This window comes from Hyposmocoma kahamanoa, unplaced genomic scaffold, assembly GCF_003589595.1.
Source record: "Hyposmocoma kahamanoa isolate Upper Pololo Valley unplaced genomic scaffold, ASM358959v1 211, whole genome shotgun sequence".
Taxonomy (NCBI): domain Eukaryota; kingdom Metazoa; phylum Arthropoda; class Insecta; order Lepidoptera; family Cosmopterigidae; genus Hyposmocoma; species Hyposmocoma kahamanoa.
In genome coordinates, this window is record NW_020653732.1 from 1,609,548 (window position 1) to 1,615,964 (window position 6,417).

At 36.1% G+C, this 6,417-nt stretch overlaps 1 protein-coding gene across 1 annotated transcript in view; it reads right to left on the minus strand.

Moving 5' to 3' along the window:
• LOC113227514 overlaps nt 1–1,913 on the minus strand; it is a 16,459-nt gene extending 14,546 nt beyond the window's left edge. The window contains exons 1-2 of the mRNA XM_026460451.1: nt 1,825–1,913; nt 905–1,055 (exon numbers count right to left, since the gene is read on the minus strand). The gene's annotated coding sequence lies outside the window, so the exon portion shown is untranslated. The remainder of the gene's footprint in view (nt 1–904; nt 1,056–1,824) is intronic.
• Nucleotides 1,914–6,417: the final 4,504 nt, after the last annotated feature.

Consider the following 6,417-nt stretch of genomic DNA (forward strand, 5'->3'; position numbering starts at 1 on the left):
GAGAGAAAAACTCCTTGAATTGGAGAAATAGCAAAATCAACCATTAAAGTAATTGCTCCTAAATTAAAGTTACGCGCTATTTATAAAAATAGATAGGTAGATAGATAAAAGCTTTATTCGCCACCATGACATCAGATACATGATATAGGCATTAACTTATATATAACAATAATGATATTCTTATCTACTAATATTACACTTGGAAGTCATGGCAGTGAAAAAGGCGCAAAATGAATCTTCATGCGTGAACAGCCACCCTTCGAGGTGGATGCTTTTCTTCAAAATGAAATGGGACCACTATGGAAATACCCCCTTTCAAAAACAAAAAAAGAATCATTAAAATCGGTTCACAAATACCGGAGTTATCGCGTAACATACATACAAAAAAAATACATACAGTCGAATTGAGAACCTCCTCCTTTTTTGAAGTCGGTTAATAACCTTTACAGTCCAAAACATAAGAATAGAATAGAATAGAATAGAAAGTTCTTTATTGTTTTTCATTTTTGTTACAGTTTTTGTCCGTAAAAGGGTGTGTACGTAATGCAATGTGTCTTAAAGATCTATACATTTATTTTATGTCGTGTAGCTAGTTTATAGCTCACAGAAAAGTGCTATACATACGTAAAATTTATAACTTTCTTTTTATTGCAGAATGTGTTCCCTTGGGGGTACACGCCGTCTACTGACACGTTTATCCCTATCTTTTTTTGTGACATACTCTATTTCACCAATTCGTTGACTGTAAACCATCGGGTTGTACTGGCCATATTTAGTGTATTGTGGACCAGGAGTGTCCAGTCCCACTATGTGCATGTCCTTTAGTTTTTCTAGCATGTCTCGGTGCAGATCGTGTATCCTGAGATGCCATGGATCTTCATCTAGCATATCCCACTCGTCTTACCATTATTCCGTCGATTAGTGGCGAGCAAGGACGCCGGGGGGCGCGGCGGCAGTGCGGGAGGGGTGTCAGTCTTGGCTGGCGGTGGGGGGCCCGGCTCGTCTGCGCATGCGTATTGCACGGATGCCGGTTTGCATGTGCATGCCACTTGATACTACAAAAATAAACATGTAACGTTATAATTATGCCTAAGAAATGAAACAAGACTTGCAATATTATTAAGCTCTCATAAACGAACATTCTCCACTAATCGCCGTGTCTAACCTCAAACGATAAACTAGCTGTTCTTGACAGACGTCTTCACAAAGTCTCAAATTCATATAAGGGTCAATGTATACGCTTCTATAATAAGATTCCGATTGATATACATATATATAGGTTTAAAACTATACTTAGTGAAACAAAAACTTTATACTTGGATGACAAAAACCCGTTGTAGTCTTTACCCGTTTAGCTCTTGCAGGTAGTCTCGATCTAAGATGTTTAAATAAATTTTTAATCAGTACAGAGTACTAAAAAAACCGACCTCAAAAGTAGGTACGTGGAATTATATATAATTACCAAGTTTTACTGAAACCGGTTACCGGGAAGTGCGCATACCCGGATTCATCCCCTAGTTGGCCACTATACGGCACTTGGCACAGGAAATAATAAAAAACGGTTCTCACTACTAAAAGTATATTGAGAGAAAAACGCCTTGAATTGGAGAATAGCAAAATCAACCATTAAAATAATTACTCCTTATATTTAGACTCTATTTATAAAAATGAAACTTCATGCGTAAACAGCCACCCTTCGAGGTGGATGATTTTCTTCAAAATGAAATGGGACCACTATGGAAGTACCTCCTTTCCAACAAAAAAAGAAGCATGAAAATCTGTTCCTTTTTTGAAGTCGGTTAAAAAGAATTAAAATCAAATTACTTTGTGCAAGTCGGAAGTGACCGAAGCACTCGTGTCACATTCGGGACACGCTTCGGGTGCGGGAGAGCTGCGTGCTGACGTCACATCCGCCAGCGACATCTTGCCGCCTTTACTGCAACAAAAAGTTCCAATTTAATAACAGTAATAAAATTGCAACATTTTAGGTGTAAAGAGTTCATTTCCCAATTTGGTTCTACCGGGCATCGAACCCAGGACCAGCTCATCCAGCGTCATCAACCGTTGGCGCATCGAGGTCCTCTAATCAAATCTGTATCGATAAATCTGTATCCTGTATTGAAGTGTCCCATCACTAGGTACTTAAAACCACATGCTGACGTAGTCGTTATTCTTCTACATTTGGTTACTGAACATGGTTACATTTGCCTTGAGGACTACAGACAACTTCTTGCTAAAGAGATTTCAGTTTGCCGTTGAACTCTCCGGTGACCAAAAATCTGACAATCACTTCCACCAAGGGATAAGTTTTGCTTTTAAAATGGGACACGTAGCCAGTTATCTGAGATACGGCGAACCGTCAGTTCAATTTTCATCACCTCATACATACAAAATACAAAAAATCTAATTTTTGTTATACCCATGTTTCGAGGTCAATAACCGATGCCAATTTTAAAAAATCAGTGTTGGACGCGTTAAAAATTATCGATAAAAATATCTTTAAACACTCCCCACTGAACTGTAATTCCTTTCAAAGTCTATGAATACTGCTACCATCTTTAAAAAGGCCATAAATATTGTCCCGTGTGAACCAAACCAGAAAAGACTGGTCATTTTATAAAACAATTGACGTAAGTCGTGTGCGTTCACGACAAGAACGTAATTCGACACGATTGTACTATGTGAAATCAAAGACGTGCTACACGACAGTCTCGTGAAGTTATTTCTAACCTGCTTATAAAAGAACGAGTGTTATTTATATCATTTATTCATTCCATTACATGGACTCTAAAAGTGATATAAAATACATAAAATGAATCTTATTAAGCTGATCTAGATCTATAAAAATTATATTAAATGCATAATCAAATTTGTGTTAAATTAAATAAAAAGCTACTAATAACAATATTAGTTAAAAGTATCAAAGATTAAAATATACATTCTTCTAACGACTACTATAACAGTAAACTATGTACAATAACATTATTTTTTATCACATCTCGTCTCTGGTCTAGAAAAATTTTTGCAACGTAAACAACGTTTTTGTCTCGTAAAATTTATATTAGAAGTGTTACGGATAACCTAATTTTTAAGGCGTTTTGAGAACATTATTATTATAGTATTGTATTATTAATTTTAAAGGTTACATTTAAACACGAAAAATATGCAGTTAATTATTATATTATGTACTTAAAAGTCTAGCTGAGTCGTTGACCCTTTTGACATTTCGTTTTTTTTAATAGACTGCAATAATGTCCCATGTTCAGCAAAGGCCTCTCCCTCAGACTTCCAACTTTCTCTATTGTATTCCGTATCAAATAGTTTTGACATTTTATATCAAATAAATAAAGCTGGTTTTTCTGCTTTTATATGCGAAACTTCTTTGACAATATTTAAAACCTATCTGGGGGTCAATTTAAATTTTTATTACTAATGAATGTACGCTTCACATATCTGGGTACTAAATAATCACAGGAAAAATATGAAACTTAAATAAAATATTTGGTTAAAACAGAAAAAACTAAAACATGTCATTCGCTCTCATTACCCCACAGTTCGGGGAATGGGAGCCGGTAAGAATCCCGTATGTCAAATGGGAGCCATTATATATAATCAGTCTGAAAAAAAATTTAAGTAATAAAATATATAAGTTAGAAAGTAATGAAAATAAACAAGAAAGCGTTTAAGTAAAAAGCGTTCAAATATCCAGTGAATATTGCAATGGGATAAGGAGAGCTAAATAACTCTCATTACCCGCGTAACGTAGAATTTAAAAAGGAATAAAACAGTAAAAACACTTCTATTTGTATTGTGATTTCAAGCACAACTTCTAAAATTTGATAGATATGGTAACATAGCTATTGTAAATACAATGTAGTATCTATGCATTTTAATGCTTACCTGGGATGATGAAACTTAGCAAACTTTATAAGCGCAGAGCGAAAAACACACAATCATCTCATACGACTAAACGCGGGGTTCTACGGGGGCGCCCACGGGACTCGAACCTTGTCGAACGTTAACGAAGACATAGGAGTGCCGTTTGCACAAATACGAGCATTGGGAAAGTCCAGTTTGACACCGCTCTGATTACCCGCGGGCTCCCAATACCCCACGTTCCCCTACACTTCGAATTATAATTGTGTGGAATCTAGATTCACGTTATCTTTCCATACATCTTTATCTAACAAATACTCTTAAATATATGTATATATGACTTTTCAAATAAAATACTTTTAATGCAAGTTTTAAACTCTTAATATATTCTCCGTGATCTTGTTGTAAAAACGTATACCTACAGTTCCCCATAAAAGAATCGTTTACCTTACTTAAACAAAATCGTGGTACCATGAGTTTGGACTTAGTTCTACGGTTAATATTATATCTTATTATATTCTTATTATCTTTCTTAATTAAACTATATATTTTTTTCGGGCATTCAAAATATTTGAGTAAATGTACTGTAATGCCACACAGTGATGACACCAGTCTCCTTAAACTTTTCTCTGAAACCTTAAACGTTTCTTTATTAACCTTAACTACTCGTACTGAAGTCGACAGATGGTGTGTAACAACACTTAGAAGGTAGTAAACACGGTCATAAAGTTACTTCCCACACAGGGTGAGATAGCTACATAATTTGGTAATTGTAATAAATTGTTTTTGAACTAAACGGGTTGACAAATGAAATGGTCCAAAAGATGGACAATTGTATCTGTAATTACTGTCCGTTTAAACAATATTTTTAACTGCAGTACGCTATGATAACCGTTTTGACGGTTACAAATAGTGAAGTCTCAATTCATTGTCGAAAAAAGTATAATCAAATGCGAGTCGCATCTATAAGTTTTTAGATTAATAACTAGTATTGCAAGGGGTAGCAGATTAAAAAGTTTTAATAAAACGAAAATAAAAATGTTTACTTAATAGATCGTCAATTCGAAACTGCTTTTGGCATTGAGCTTTGACGCGAATTTGTCGGAGGTAGAAGTTCTGCTGACTAACGATCCTATAAGTGACGATCGTATTAGATTTAATTTTTTTAAATTTCGAAATTTGAAAACAAACGCCGAGTTGAGTCGTTAAATAAATTTGACTGCACCTCACTATTGACAACAATGTACAACAATTAGCTCCTTCAAACGTAGTTATGAATTAATACGAAACTTGATTAGCGGACAAACGTCGAAACAGCCATCACAGCGTGCCGATAAATTTCGTTGAATGTCAGGTTGTTTCACCACCATGATAATTCAATTGATTTTTCGTGAAATTAATCCAGAGTTTGTTTTAATTATTAAACAAAGATCGAACACATAAAAAATTCACTTCGATCCGGTTGGATTCGAACCAACGTCTCACAGCAAACCGTGCCAAACGCTATGCGAACTAAGCCACGGAACGAATCAAAGGCCTCATGAATTTTTCCAAGTGTTTGTTGCAGATCTTTGTTTCCATTTATATTAACTGATATAAAGATGACAATTTACAAAAAAAATCGATTTCTGATGACAAGTGGTGCACCTGATGGTAAGCGACATGCATGTGACGCATGTCCATAGAAGTTACAATGCCACTCAGATCGCAAATATCTGAGGGGCACTGCCACTGCTCTCGTTACTCTGAGACGTAAGTTGACAAGTCCCGCATGTCTGTAATTTTACCAGTACCCTTACGCTTCAAAAACAGAACACAATGATGCTCATATCACCACTTGGCGGCAAAAATAGGTAAGGTGGTAGTAGATCCCTGGACGAGCTCGTTCACAAGAAGTTTCTACCAAAATAGAGGTATATAGTAAAGAAAAACTTGTCAGAGAGAAAACAAAAACTCAGTAAGTAACGCTAAGAAGTGACAAAAAAAAACACGATCTGATCTCATTAACGCCACCTACACCGGAGTTTTGTTGACAAACCACAGCGCACGCGCAGGGTCAACGACCGACTAGACACAGATGTTTTTGTTTCGGAAATTGTCATAAATTGTCGGTGATTTACCTTAATGGTGATGATATCTTGGTGCCTAGTAGGAGATGATGGTATAACTGGCTCTGTGGTTTTGTTTTTTGTTGATTTTTTTTAATGTAAAATACAGACACGTTTGGCCGCAATCTCCTGATATTGAACCAATGGTACAATCATGAACTCAAACTATTCTTATCGTAAAATGCATAGAGTTTAGTAACAGTAGAGCTCCTTGTGAAAGAGTTCGTCCAGGGAATTACTGCCACCTTACCTATTTCTGCCGCCAAGCAGTAATGTCAGCATTACTGTGTTCCGGTTTTGACGGGTAAGGGTGCTGGTAAAATTACAGGCACATGGGACTTGTCAACTTATGTCTTAGGGTGACGGACGCAATGGCAGGGCCCCTCAGATCTTTGCGATTTAAAGCTTTAAGTGGCACTGCAACTGTTATGGA